Raw genomic sequence first — 14,194 nt, 5'->3', positions numbered from 1 at the left:
TTTCATGAGAAACTATTTGTTCTGTAAGCCTTCACCTGAAGTACAATAAAAATAAAGTAAAATAAAAATAAAACAATTTTTTTAAAAAAGATGCATTGATAATTACTGGTGATTGGAATGTGAAAGTTGGAAACAAAGAAGGATCAGTAGTTGGAAAATATGGCCTTGGTGATAGAAATAATGCCGGAGATAGTGGGATAGAATTTTGCAAGACCAATGACATCTTCATTGCAAATACCTTTCTTCAACAACATAAATGGCGACTATACCTCACCAGATGGAACACACAGGAATCACATCGACTACATCTGTGGAAGAGACGGTAGAAAAGCTCAATATCCTCAGTCAGAACAAGCCCAGGGGCTGACTCTGGAACAGACCCTTAATTGCTCATATGCAAGTTCAAGTTGAAGTTGAAGAAAATTAGAGCAAGTCCACAAGAGCCAAAGTACAACCTTTAGTATAGCCCACCTGAATTTAGAGACCATCTCAAAAATAGATTTGACACATTGATCACTAATGACTGAAGACCAGATGAGTTATGGAATGACATCAAGGATATCATACATGAAGAAATTGAGAGGTAATTAAAAAGACAGGAAAGAAAGAAAAGACCAAAATGGATGTCAGAAGAGACTATGAAACTTGCTCCTGAACACAGAGTAGTGTCTTATGTATCTAGTGCTGCTACAACAGAAATACCACAGGTGGATGGCTTTAACAAACAGATTTATTCTCTCACAGTCTAGGAGGCTACAAGTCTGAATTCACTGTGTGAGCTCCAAGGGAAGGTCCGCTGTCTTGGTGGGCTCTAGGGGAATGTCCTTGTCATCAATCTTCCCCTGGTCTAGGAGCTCCTTAGCAGAGAGACCTGGGGTTCAAAATATGTGCTCCCATTCTGGTTCTACATTCTTGGTGTCGTGAGGTCCCCGTTTCTCTGCTCACTTCTCTCTTTTATATCTCAAAAGAGATTGACTCAAGATACAACCTAATGGGTGGGGAGGGAAAAACACTAACAGGACAATAGATAAGTGGAAACTTTGATAAATGGTAAGGCAGTACTCAATACTGGGGAATTCAGCACAGCTTGACCTAGGCAAATTCATAGAAGCTTCCTAGACACATCCAAACTCCCTGAGGGACTGAATTATTGGACTGAGGGCTCAGGATCATGGTCTCAGGGGACATCTAGCTCTATTAGCATAACACAGTTTATAAAGAAAATGTTCTACATCTTACTTTGGTGACTAGCGTCTGGAGTCTTAAAAGCTTGTGAGTGGCCATCTAAGATACTCCGCTGGTCCCACCCTATCTGTATTAAGGAAGAATGAAGAAAACCAAAGACATAAGGGAAAGATTAGTCCCAAGGGCTAATGGATGACAACTACCACAGCCTGCACCAGACTGAGTCCAGCACAACTAGATGGTGCCTGGCTACCACCACCGACTGCTCTGACAGGGATCACAATAGAGGGTCCCGGACAAAGCTGGAGAAAAATGTAGAACAAAATTCAAACTCACAAAAAAAAAAAAGACCAGACTTTCTGGTCTGACAGAGACCAGGCAGTGTTTCATTCTGTTGTACATAGGGTCGTTATGAATTGGAACCCACTTGACGACACCTAACAACAACAACAACAATGGCTAATGATCTTGAGCATTTCTTCATGCGTTTGTTAGCTGCCTGAATATTGTCTTTTGAGAAAGTCTGTTCGTGTCCTTCGCCCATTCTTCAATTGGATTCTTAGTCATTTCGTTGTTGAGGTGTTTTCTGTAAATTTTAGAGATTAATCCCTTGTTGAATATGTCATAGCCAAAATTTTTTTCCAGTCTGTAGGTTCTCTTTTTCTTTTGGAGAAGTCTTTTGATGAGCATAAGTGTTTCTTTTTTAGGAGGTCCCGTTCATCTGGTTTATCTTTTGCTGTGTGTGTGTTTTTAGTTATGGTTGGTGTATTATTTATGCCATGTATTAGGGCCCCATGGGTTGTCCCTATTTTTTCTTGCATGATCTTTACCTTTGATCCATTTTGAGTTATTTTTTGTGTATGATGTGAGGCATGGGTCCTGTTTCATTATTTTATAGATGGACATCCAGTTTGCCGGTACGATTTGTTCAGGAGACTGTCTCTTCTCCATTTAATTGTCAAAAATCAGCTGACCATAGGTGGATGGATTTACTTCTGGGTTCTCAATTCTGTTCCATTGTTCTATATTCCTGTCGTTGCACCAGTACCAGGCTGTTTTGACTACTGTGGCTGTGTAGTAGATTCCTGAGATCAGGAAGTGTGAGGTCTCCTACTTTGTTCTTCTTCAGTAATGCCTGAGTTATTTGTGGCCTCTTTCCTTTCCAAATAAAGTTTATGATTAGTTTTTCCATCTCATTAAAGAATGCCGTTGGAATCTGGATCGAGATTGCATTGTATCTATATATCACTTGGGTCATACTGACATTTTCACAATATTAAGTCCTCCTATTTATGAGCATGGTATGTTTTTCCATTTATGTATGTCTTTTTTGGTTTCTTGCAGTAGTGTTTTGTAGTGTTCTTTGTATAAATTTTTTATGTCCCTGGTTAGATTTATTCCCAAGTATTTTATTTTGCGGGGTGGCTATTGTAAATAGTATTGTTTTCCTGATATCCTTTCCGAAGTTCTCTTTGTTGACGTAGCGGAATCTGACCGATTTTTGTATGTTGATCTTGTATCCTGCTACTCTGCTGAATCCTTTATTAGTTCCAGAAACTTTCTTGTGGAGTCTTTGGGATTTCTCTGTATAGGATCATATCATTTGCCAATAAGGATAGTTTTACTTCTTCTTTGCCAATTTGAATGCACTTTATTTCCTTTTCTTTCCTAATTGCTCTAGCTAGGACTTCCAGTACAGTGTTGAATAGGAGTGGTGATAAAGGGCACCCTTGCCTAGTTCCCTTTATCAAGGGGAGTGTTGTCAGTCTCTCTCCATTGAGGATAATGTTGGATGATGATTTTTTGGTAAATGCCCTTTATTATATTGAGGAATTTCCTTTCTATTCCTATCTTGCTGAGAGTTTTTATCAGCAATGGTGTTGGACCTTATCAAATGCCTTTTTTGCATTGATTGAGATGATCATGTGGTTCTTTTATTTATGTGGTGGAGTACACTGATTGATTTTCTAATGTTGACCCATCCTCACATACCTGGTATGAATCTCACTTGGTCATAATGTATAATTTTTTTTGATATGCTGTTGAATTCTCTTGGCTAGAATTTTGTTGAGAATTTTCGTGTCTATATTCATGAAGGATATTGATCCTTAATATTCTTTTTTGGTGGTGTCTTTGGCCTGGCTTTGGCATCAGGGTTATACCAGCTTCATAGAATGAGTTTGGGATAATTTCTTTCTTTTCAATGCTCTGAAGTAGTTTAAGTAGTATTCGTGTGGGTTCTTCTCTGAACGTTTGGTAGAATTCTTCATTGAATCCATCTGGACCAGGGATTTTTTACCTCATCAATTTGTTCTCTTGTTATGGGTCTGTTCAGACTTTCTACTTCAGTTTGTGTTAGTTTAGGCAAATAGTATGATTCTAGAAATTTGTCCATTTCCTCTAGGTTTTCAAATTTGTTGGAGTACAATTTTTCATTGTTTTCTGTTATGATCCTTTTTATTTCAGTTGGGTCTGTTATAATGTCACCCATCTCATTTCTTATTTGGGTTATTTGCATCTTCTCCTGTTTTTCTTTTGTCAGTTTGGCCAGTGGTTTGTTGATTTTATTGATCCTTTCAAAGAACCAGCTTCTAGCCATTGATTCTTTCTGTTCTCTGTTTCATTCACTTCTGCCTAATCTTTATTATTTACTTTTTTCTGGTGACTGTGGGCTCCTTTTGCTGCTCTCTATTTGTTCAAGTTGTAGGCCTAATGTTTTGATTTTTTCCCTTTCTTCTCTTTTGAAGTGTGCATTTATAGCTATAAGTTGCCCTCTGGGTAGTGCTTTTGCTCTCTCAAAGGTTTTAGTATGTTGTGTTTTAAATTCTCATTTGATTCTAGGGATTTTTTTCATTTCATCTTTTATTTTTTCAATTATCCAGCAGTTTATAAGCAAGGTGCTATTTAGTTTCCATGTATTTGGTATTTTTCTCTGTTATTCCTGTTATTGATTTCTACTTTTATAGCATTGTAGTCTGAGGAAATGCTTTGTATTATTTCAGTGTTTTTTAATTTACTGAGACTTGCCCTGTGACTTAAAAGTTGGTCTATTCTGGAGAATGTTCCAAGCACATTGGAAAAGAATATGTACTGTGCTACCGTTGAGTGGTGTGTTCTATATATGTCTATAAGATTAAGTTGGTTGATTGTGGTATTTAGATCTTCTGTTATCTTTGCTGAGTTTCTTACTAGTTGTTCTGTCCTTCACTGAAAGTAGTGTGTTAAAGTTTCCTACTATTATTGAGGCATGGTCTATTTTTCTTTTCAATGCTGTTAGAGTTTGCTTTATGTATTTTGGAGCCTAATCATTGGGTGTGTATATATTTATTATGGTTATATCTTCTTGGTGTATTCACCCTTTAATCATTATATAATGTCCTTCCTTGTGTTTCATGATGGATTTTGCCTTAAAGTCTACTTTGCCAGAGATTAATATTGCCACTTCTACTCTTTTTTTGGTTATTGTTTGCTTGATATATATATGTATTTTTTCCATCCTTTGAATTTTATTTATATCTTTGTGTCTAAGGTATTTCTCTTGTACACAGCATATTGATGGGTCTTTTTTTTTTTTTTTTTAATCCATTCTGCCACTCTTTATCTCTTTACTGGTGCATTTAATCCATTTAACTTCGGTGTGATTACCTATAGGTTTGAGTTCACTACTGCCATTTTACTATGTTTTTTTTTTTTGTTGTTGCGGTGGTGTCAACAATTTCTTTGTTCTGCTAATTTTTGTGCTGAGTTCTTTTTGTTTGTGGATTTTCTTTTCATTTCCTCATTGTTGATTTTGTGTTTACTAGGTCTTTATGGTTTTCTTCTTTTTATTTTGATGAATACGTTTGTTAATTTTCTCTGTGGTTACCCTAAAATTCACCTTTGTCTTCCTAAGTTTAAAGCAGTTTTTTATTTCTTGATATCACCTTGACTTCCTCTCCATATGGAAATTCTATAAATAAATAATTTATTCCCCCTGTTTTGTTGTGAAGTTGTCTTTGTTTACAGTTTGATATCTCTGGTTCTCTGTTTTCAGTCTTTTTATGTTGCTTTGCTTTTGAGAATTTGTGATGGTTAAAATTGTGTGTCAACTTGGCTGGGCCATGATTCTCAGTGTTTTGGCAGTTGTATAATGTTGTGATCACTTCCCTGTTGAGATTTGATATGTGATCACCCCCATGAGGGAATCTGCTATGAGTAACCAATCAATTGAAAGGGAGTTTCCTTGGATGTGTGGCCTGCATCGAGTATAAGTGTACATTCTGGTGAGTCTCAGGGGCTTTTGCTCATTCTGGATCCTGCAGTGGCTCCTTTTCATCTGACCTCCGGTTCTCGGGACTTGAGCTAGCAGCTTACCTGAGGTCTTGCCTGCTGATCTTGGGATTCGTCGATCTGCACAGTCTGTGAGCAAGAGCCCTGCTCTCTGACCTGCTGTTCTTGGGTTCACCAACCCCTGTGGCTACGTGAATCAGGAGAAGCCTCTATCCTGATCTATGAACTTGGGACATTCCAGCCTCTATGACTGCCTAAGACATTTCCTTGACATAAATCTATATATATATATATATATTTATAAGCTTTAATGATTTTACTTCTCTAGGGAACCAAGCCTAAGACAGAATTCTTTATCTGGGTTGGTATCTAGCTGATGCTGTCATGTGTCTTAATCTCAGGTTGTTGTCTTGTGTTTATAGTTCTCTGTCCATAGGACTTCCTTTAATATTTCTTGTAAGGTTGATCTGGTTTTTACAAATTCCCTTAATATCTGTTTATCTGAAGATGTCCTGATTTCACCATTGTATATGAGGAAGGGTTTTGCTGGATATACAATTGTTGGCTGACAATTTTGTTCTTTCAGGATTTTATATACTTCATCCCATTGCATTGTTGCTTACATGGTGTCTTAGGCTGGGTTTTTTAGAGAAGCAAAACCAGTGCAGCCTATAAATATATAGACTGATATATATAAAGGAAATGGCTCATGCAGTTGTAGGGACTAGAAATTCCCAAGTTCGTGGGTCAGGCTGGAGGCTTCTCCTGACTTGCATAGCTACAGGTGTTGATGAATCCAAGATCAGAAGATCAGATAGGAGGCCTCTGGCTCACAGGATGTGGAGGCTGACAAATACTAAGATCAGCTGGTAAGACGGCAGGTAAGCTGCTAGCTCAAGTCCCAAGAACTGGATGTCAGATGAACAAGAGCCACTTGCACGATCCAGAACAAGCAAAAGCCAATGAGCCTTGCCAGAAAGTCCACCTATATTGGATTCAGGCTACACCCCAAGGCAATTACCATTGAACTGATTTGCTGCTGACAACATATCTCATCATGGAAGTGATCATATTATATCAGATCTCATTATGGAGGTGAATACCACATTAAAAACTGTCAAAATACATCATAACTGCCAATTCACTGTGGATCATGGCCCAGACAAGTAGATACACAACTTTAACCCTCACAGCTGGTTCCTGCAGAGAAGTCAGAGCTTATTCTTATTAGTTCCCATTTGTAGGTGATCTTCCGTTTTTTCCTACTTGCTCTTAGGAGCCTTTCATTGTCTTTAGGTTTGGAGAGTTTGATTATAATATGTCTTGGTGATTTTCTTTTGGGATATATCTATCCTGTATGGGGTTTGTTGTGCTTCGTGGATGGATATATTCTCATCTCTCATGATATTAGGGAGACTTTCTTCTATCAAATCTCCAAATATTCTCTATGTGCTTTTTATCGTCTCCTCCTGTGCTGGGATTCCAATCATGTGTAAGTTATTCCTTTTGATAGTGTCCCACACTATCCCCCTTAGACTTTCTTCATTTTTCTTCACTGTTTTTTCTGATTATTCCTCAAACAAGTTAATGTCAAGGGATTTGTCCTCTAATTTGCTGATTCTCTTTTCCATTGCTTCAATTCTGCTCCTATGTCCTTCCACTGAGTTGCCTGTTTGTAAGATTCTATTGTTATTCTTCTGGATTTCTGATTGCTGTTTTTGTATGGTTTCTAATTGGCTATTTATTTTGTCATTTTCTTCTTGTATTGTTTTCCTGAATTCTTCTAGTGTTTTGCCTGTGCTTTCCTTGATTTTGTCTATGTTTTCCTTGGTTTTGTCTGTGTTTTCCTTAATCTCTTTCTTGATCTCTTGGAGGGCTCTATCTATAAGTCTTTTGAATTCCTTACCCTTTAGTTTAGTTCTTCCTCGGGAGGTTTTGTGGTTGTATATTTTGGACATTTGCTGGAGCCATCTTGTCCTGCTTCTTTAGGTGAGCTGATATCGTCTGTTGTCTCAGATATATTAAAGTATTATTTTATTTATTTATTTATTGGGTATTTTATTTGCTGCTTCCTGATTTTTTGTTTTGACGTATTTCGGCAGGCAGTGCTGCCATGTGACTCTGGTGGGTAGTCTGGCCACCCTTGGGCCTTGCCCACTGTCTCCAGGTAGGCATGGCAGTGACTGGATGTGTGGTCCAAGTCTCTTTTTGCTGGTCTTGCTGGGCAGTTGAGGACAGTTTGAGCAGGGTTTGGACACCATCTGTCACCAGTCCAGTGGTGTGGGAGCAGGGAGCGGTCCTAGGTGAGTGGGTGGGGTGGCAGATGTGGTGGGTGTGTTGTGCGAGTAGGGGCCTGGTCATTGTTGCTCCCTGGGTGAAGGGGAGTGGGTGGTGAGGGTTGGATGGTGGGCAGGGGGGAGCGGCAGGCAGATGCATGTGGGGGTTGCACCATCTACACTTCTCATTGGGCAAGGAGGGGGTGCATGAACCTGGACACCCCACCAGTGATTCTTGATGGGGAGGAGGAGGGGGAGGAGGGAGAGGGAAAGGAAGTGGGAGTGGTGGGTGGAGGTGTGCACGGCTGTGATTCTAGCACCCCTCACCTGCTGCGGAGGGCAGAGGAAGCAGTAGGTGTATGCATGCTTGACCACAGTGCTGGTGCCTCTTGCCAGGCAGAGGGAGTGTTGGGAGTGGTGTGCAGATGCGCATGGGATCACGTTGTCTGGGCATCTCACTGGGCAGGGGAGAGGGACCAGCAGATGCGCATATGTACACGTCGCCAGTGCCTCTCACCACATGGGGAAAGGGGAGAGGGAACAGTAGGCAGGTGCGTGCAGGGCTGCGCCATTGGCTCCTTTTGCAGGGTGGAGAGAAGGGGGTGGAGGGAGCAGCGGGTGGGTGCCTAAGCAGTTGCACTTCTGTCACCTGTCACTGGGCTGGGCCAGGTGCTGACATAGGGTGGCATGTGCACAGACGTGTGGTCTCTGCCACTTTGCAAGGCCCACAGGAGTGTAGGTGGTGGGTGGGAGCATGCATAGGAGGGTGTCTACTGCTGTTTTGCAGGTGAGCTGATGGGTGGTGATAGACGGGGCTCGGTGGAGGAGAAAGGTGGGGCTTGTGTTATGGTCACCGGTCAAACTGGGTTTCATGGGTATGGTGTCCCCCTGCTGCTTCTAATCAAGGGAGTGGGGATAGGGGAATGAGCTCATCTGGTTAACTTATGTGGTGCCCAGGCCTGTCCCATCCACTGCAGCCAGCAGTCAGGACCTGCTCCTAACCAAGTGTGGGGTGAGGGACATTCAAGATCCATTCAGGTGGGAAACCTCCTGCTGGCATTCTGTGTCTCCAGTGCCTCGTGCACACTACTTACATCCAAGGTCAGGGACCACTGCTTGTGGGTATCTGGTTTTGGATCTTGGCTCTCCCTGCTCTTGTTTCTTTCTGAGTACGTCTATACAGTTTCTGACTCTTATGGGAATGCCATGGGGATACCTCGATGTGTTCCTCCCCCAGGTCACTTCTGACTTTGTCTTAAAATGGCCATGTTGAGCTGGGGTGGTTGGTAGAGCCACTATGTTTCATGATACTCCATGCTCACTGCATTCATTCATTGTTTCCTTCCAGTTGGTGTTTGATTCAATTCTTTATTCTTCCTTTTTGATGTTCAGGATTCCAGGGTTATTTTCTACATTTGTTCACTTATTTTTTCGGGTCAGATGTAAGGTGTGTCTGACTAATCCACCATCTTGTCTCTGCCTCCCTATAACCGGTTTTTACTCTCCAAATCACATTTGTGCCTGCCTTTAAATTTACTTCTATACTCCCAGATACTCATTCATCGTAACATTTTAGTCTGAATTTATGGTCAAAAAAAGTGATACTACTTCTTTATTAAGGAAGGAAATTTGAGGTGTTCCTTCTATAAATTGTCTCCATCCATCCCCCACTCTGGGAACTTCCTCACGGCTGCTGTAGAGTAACATCCTAACTCCTGGTAGTTCAGAAGTGGATAGTTGACCCAATTCAGGCTAGCCAAAGTGTTTCTCTGGGATTTTTGCATTGGGGATCCAGAAAGTGGAATCAGTCTGTGTCATGGATTGAATTATGTCCCCCAAAAAATATGTGCATCAATTTGGCTGGGCCATGATTCCCAATATTGTGTGGTTGTCCTCCATTTTGTGATTGTAATTTTATTTTACAGAGGATTAGGGTGGGATTGTAACACCCCTACTAAGGTTACATCCCTGATCCAATGTAAAGGGAACTTCCCTGGGGTGTGGCCTGCACCACCTTTTATCTTACAAGAGATAAAAGGAAAAGGAGGCAAGCAGAGAATTGGGAACTTCATACCACCAAGAAAGTAATGCTGGGAACAGAGCGTGTCCTTTGGACCTGAGGTTGCTGCTCAGAGAAGCTCCCAGACCAAGGGAAGATTGATGACATGGACCTTCCTCAAGAGCCAACACAGAAAGCCTTCCCCTGGAGCTGACACCCTGAATTTGGACTTGTAGCCTACTGGACTGTGAGAGAATAAACTTCTCTTTGTTAAAGCTATCCACTTGTGGTATTTCTGTTATAGCGGCACCAGATGACTAAGACAGTCTCTCTTTAGTGGCAAACTCTGTAAAATATAAAACTTGGGAGCTGCTGGCTTGTTTTCACCCTGTGGATAAAGACTCTCTTCAGACAGAGAAAAAGAGTAGAGTTAATAAACAGGAAGAAACAGATGAGAAACCAGATGGTGAGTCCCTGACTTCACTGGTTTCATAGGCCCAGCTGCATCTGTGTTGGTCCTGGCTTGATGTTCCTTCTCTTCCTTGGAAATGAGGACCCCTCCTCCCCCGCCCCCTACCTCCACCACCACACACATACCTTTTTAAAGCTTGCTTGTGCTGAGCTTTGGTCACTTGTAAATAGGATCCCTATCTAACACATTATTAAAATTCATTCTTAGAAAATCCATGTCAAACAAGGTCAATCTATGAATCTCCCTGCTATAATTCAGCCATAGTAGGATTTATGACAGCTTTTTCTTTTGGATGATGGGCCAAGATGCTTCCATTTCTGTTTTAGGAAGCAGTATTCACACTGAACTATTTCAGAAAAAGTCTATTTTCCATATAAACTAAAACAAAATTACTTTTTAGAAAGTGTGAAAGGAAAAAACAGTAGAGACTATTCAGTGTACCAGTAATTGGTCCTTTCAATAATTGTGAGACAGGGTGGGGCCAAGACGGCAGAGTAGTCAAACGCTTCCAGTGGATCCTCTTACAACAAAGACCCCCAAAAAAACAAGTGATTTGATTATATATGGCAATCTGAGAGCCCTGAACATCAAAGACAGAGTTGAGGAACTGGACTGAATGGCAGGGGGAGGGAGAGACAGTTTGGAAGCAGCAAGAAGTTGCCAGACATGACAGGATGACAGTCTGAGCCCTTCAGGCCTGATCAGCTTGGGGGTGACTGGTGAGGCAGGCAAGCAGCCATGCTTGGGAGGCCAACTTTCTGCACCAGGAAAGACCCAGCTGCTGAGAGTCTACACGGCCACCCAGAACCAGTGAGAAGCAGCCTTCAATCTGGCAAAAGGTAATTGTTTACAGCCTACTGCATAGATCAAAAACACCCCCCTTAGGGTAAAACCTCTCTCCCATTTACCTCCCCACTCCCTGCTCTGCACTGGGTCCCAGACCAGCTTCAGTCATTGCCAAGTCCCCTGGGCCAGAAGTAGGATCCGTCACACGCCCAGAGCCAACTCCCTGCCTTGGAGAGTGAACAAATTAACAAACGGAAAAAAATAAACTGCTGGCTCCCCTAAACCAAGAACCCAGGGTAGGCACATCTCCTTTGCCTAGGCACAGGCATAAGGGATCCACGGACGTTGAGTGCTTTTCCCCCTGCATAGACTTGTGTGGGCCCATCTCAACAGTGTAGGCCCTCATTACCACGGTACAACAGGGTATGTACTGGAACACTAACTTCAACTGTTTCAGCTGTGAAGTGGCAGGTTCTTGATATTTGACACTGCTCTGCCCATTAAGCAGGGTCTTCACCTACCCACATCTGGGGCCAGAGGACTGGTGGCTCAACTCACGCCACCTAGCCACCTGCAATAGGGGCCCATGAATAAGAGGTGTCCCCCAGTCCTTACAGCCAACAGCATTAAGTGCTCATAATCCAGCAGCAAAGCCCACCCACCTAAGCACTATAGGGAACAGGGAAATGCTTTCCTGGTGGACTCTCAGGGACGGCCATCAGCCTTCCGCCTTGCTCAGAGTGTGTCCCCTTGCTGCAGCCAGATGCCTGTGCCTACACCAATCACCCATCCCTGTCTAGGATTCTAAGTGAAAGCCTACACCGCACAATTGGTGGATATCTACCTGGGAACCTGAGCTGAATCCATACAAGAGGAGTGGGCAGACTTCTGAGCTCACATACCAAGTAACAGATCTAACCACTGAGTGACAGGACATTAGAGGTGGAAAGGTGCCAACAATCAAACTAGCTCATACGAGCAGCATATTCGGGCATATCAAAACAAAACAAGAAGCTAGGACACAGTAAGCAAGCATAAAATAAATAAATATAATAACTTATTGATGGCTCAGAGACAACAGTCAATATCAAATCACATAAAGAGGCAATTCATGATTGCTTCAGCAAGCTCCCAAAATAAAGAATCTAGAAATTTTCCAGAGGAGGAAAATTTCTTGGAGTTACCGGAGAAAGAGTATAAAAGATTAATATACAGAAATCTTCAAGAAATTGGGAAGGAAATTAAGCAAAACACAGCAGTAGAGGAAATTAAATAGAGAAGAATATAATGACAAACTTAACCGGGGCAGGAATCCATAGAGAGAGAGCAATCAGAAATCCAGAAGAGTAACAATAAAATTTCAGAATTAGACAACTTAATAGAAAGTGATAGGAGCAGAACTGAGTCAATGGAAGTCAGAATTAGTGAGATTGGAGATAAAGCACCTGACACCAACTTATTTGAGGAAAAATCAGATAAAAGGATTTTAAAAAATGAAGAAATCCTAAGAATTAAGTGTCACTCTATCAAGAGGAATAACCTACCAGTGATTGGAGTACCAGAACAGCGGGAGATAACAGAAAACACAGAGAGAATTGTTGAAGATTTGTCGGCAGAAACCTTCCCTGATATCATGACAGATGACAAGATATCTAACCAAGATGCTCATCAAACACCACGTAAGGTAGATCCCAAAAGAAATTCACCAAGACATATTATAATCAAACTTGCCAAAACCAAAGATAAAGACAGAATTTTAAGAGCGGCTACAGATAAACAAAAAGTCATCTACAAAGGACAGTCAATAAGAATAAGCTCAGACTACTCAGCAGAAACCATGCAGGCAAGAAGGAAATGGGATGACATATACAAAGCCTTGAAGGAAAAAAATTGCCAGCCAAGAATTACATATCCAGCAAAATTTTCTCTCAAATATCATGGTGAAATTAGGTCACTTTCAGATAAACAGAAGTTAAGGGAATTTGCAAAAACCAAACCAAAATTACAAATACTAAAGGGAGTCCTCTGGTTAGAAAATCAGTACCATTGGATAACAACACAAAACAGAGCAACCAGATATCAACCCAGATAGGGAAGACACAGAAGTAAATCAAAGCTAAAACACTGAAAATAGGGAAACAGAGATGTCAATATGTAAAGGATGACAACATTAAAACAAAAAAGAAGGATTTGAAAAATGTAGACATAGATTTTTCATATGGAGAAGAAGTCAAGGTGATATAAAGAAATAAAAGACTGGCATAAACTTAGAAAAATAGAGGTAAATATTAAGGTAACCACAAAGGAAACTAACAATCCTATGAGTAAAAATAAAAAACTAGAAAAATATAAAGACTCAGCAAACACAAAATCAACAACAATGAAAAAGATGAAAAGAAAACACATAAAGAAAAACAACTCAGCACAGAAAATTAAGTGGAACAAAGGAACTGTGAACAACACACAAAAAAAGATATCAAAATGACAGCACTAAACTCATACCTATTAATAATCACGCTGAATGTAAATGGACTAAATGCACCAATAAAGAGACAGAAAGTGGCAGATTGGATTAAAAAAAAGATCTGCCTATAGGCTGCCTACAAGAGACACACCTTAGACTTAAAAACACAAACAAACTAAAACTCAAAGGATGGAAAAAAATATATCAAGCAAAGAACACTCAAAAAAGAGCAGGAGTGGCAATATTAATCTGTGACAAAATAGACTTTAAAGTAAAATCCACCACAAAGGATAAGGAAGGAAACTATATAATGATTAAAGGGTCAATACACCAGGAGGACATAACTATAATAAACATTTACACACCCAATGACAGGGCTTCAAAATACGTAAAACAAACTTTAACAGCACTGAAAAGAGAGATAGTGCCACAATAGCAGGATACTTCAACACACCACTTTTGGTCAAGGACAGAACATCTAGAAAGAAGCTCAACAAAGACATGGAAGGGCTAAATGCTGGATCAACCAGCTTGATCTCATAGACATATACTGAACACTCCACCCAACAGCAGCCAAATATACTTTCTTTTCCAACGCACACGGAACATTCTCCAGAATAGACCACATATTAGGCCATAAAGCAAGTCTTAACAAAATCCAAAGCATCAAAATATTACAAAGCATCGTTTCAGACCATAAAGCCATTCAAGTAGAAATCAACAACAGAAAAAGCAAGGAAAAA

Source organism: Trichechus manatus, unplaced genomic scaffold (genome assembly GCF_000243295.1).
Source record: "Trichechus manatus latirostris isolate Lorelei unplaced genomic scaffold, TriManLat1.0 scaffold00058, whole genome shotgun sequence".
NCBI lineage: Eukaryota > Metazoa > Chordata > Mammalia > Sirenia > Trichechidae > Trichechus > Trichechus manatus.
Note: the sequence above shows the minus strand (reverse complement) of the source record.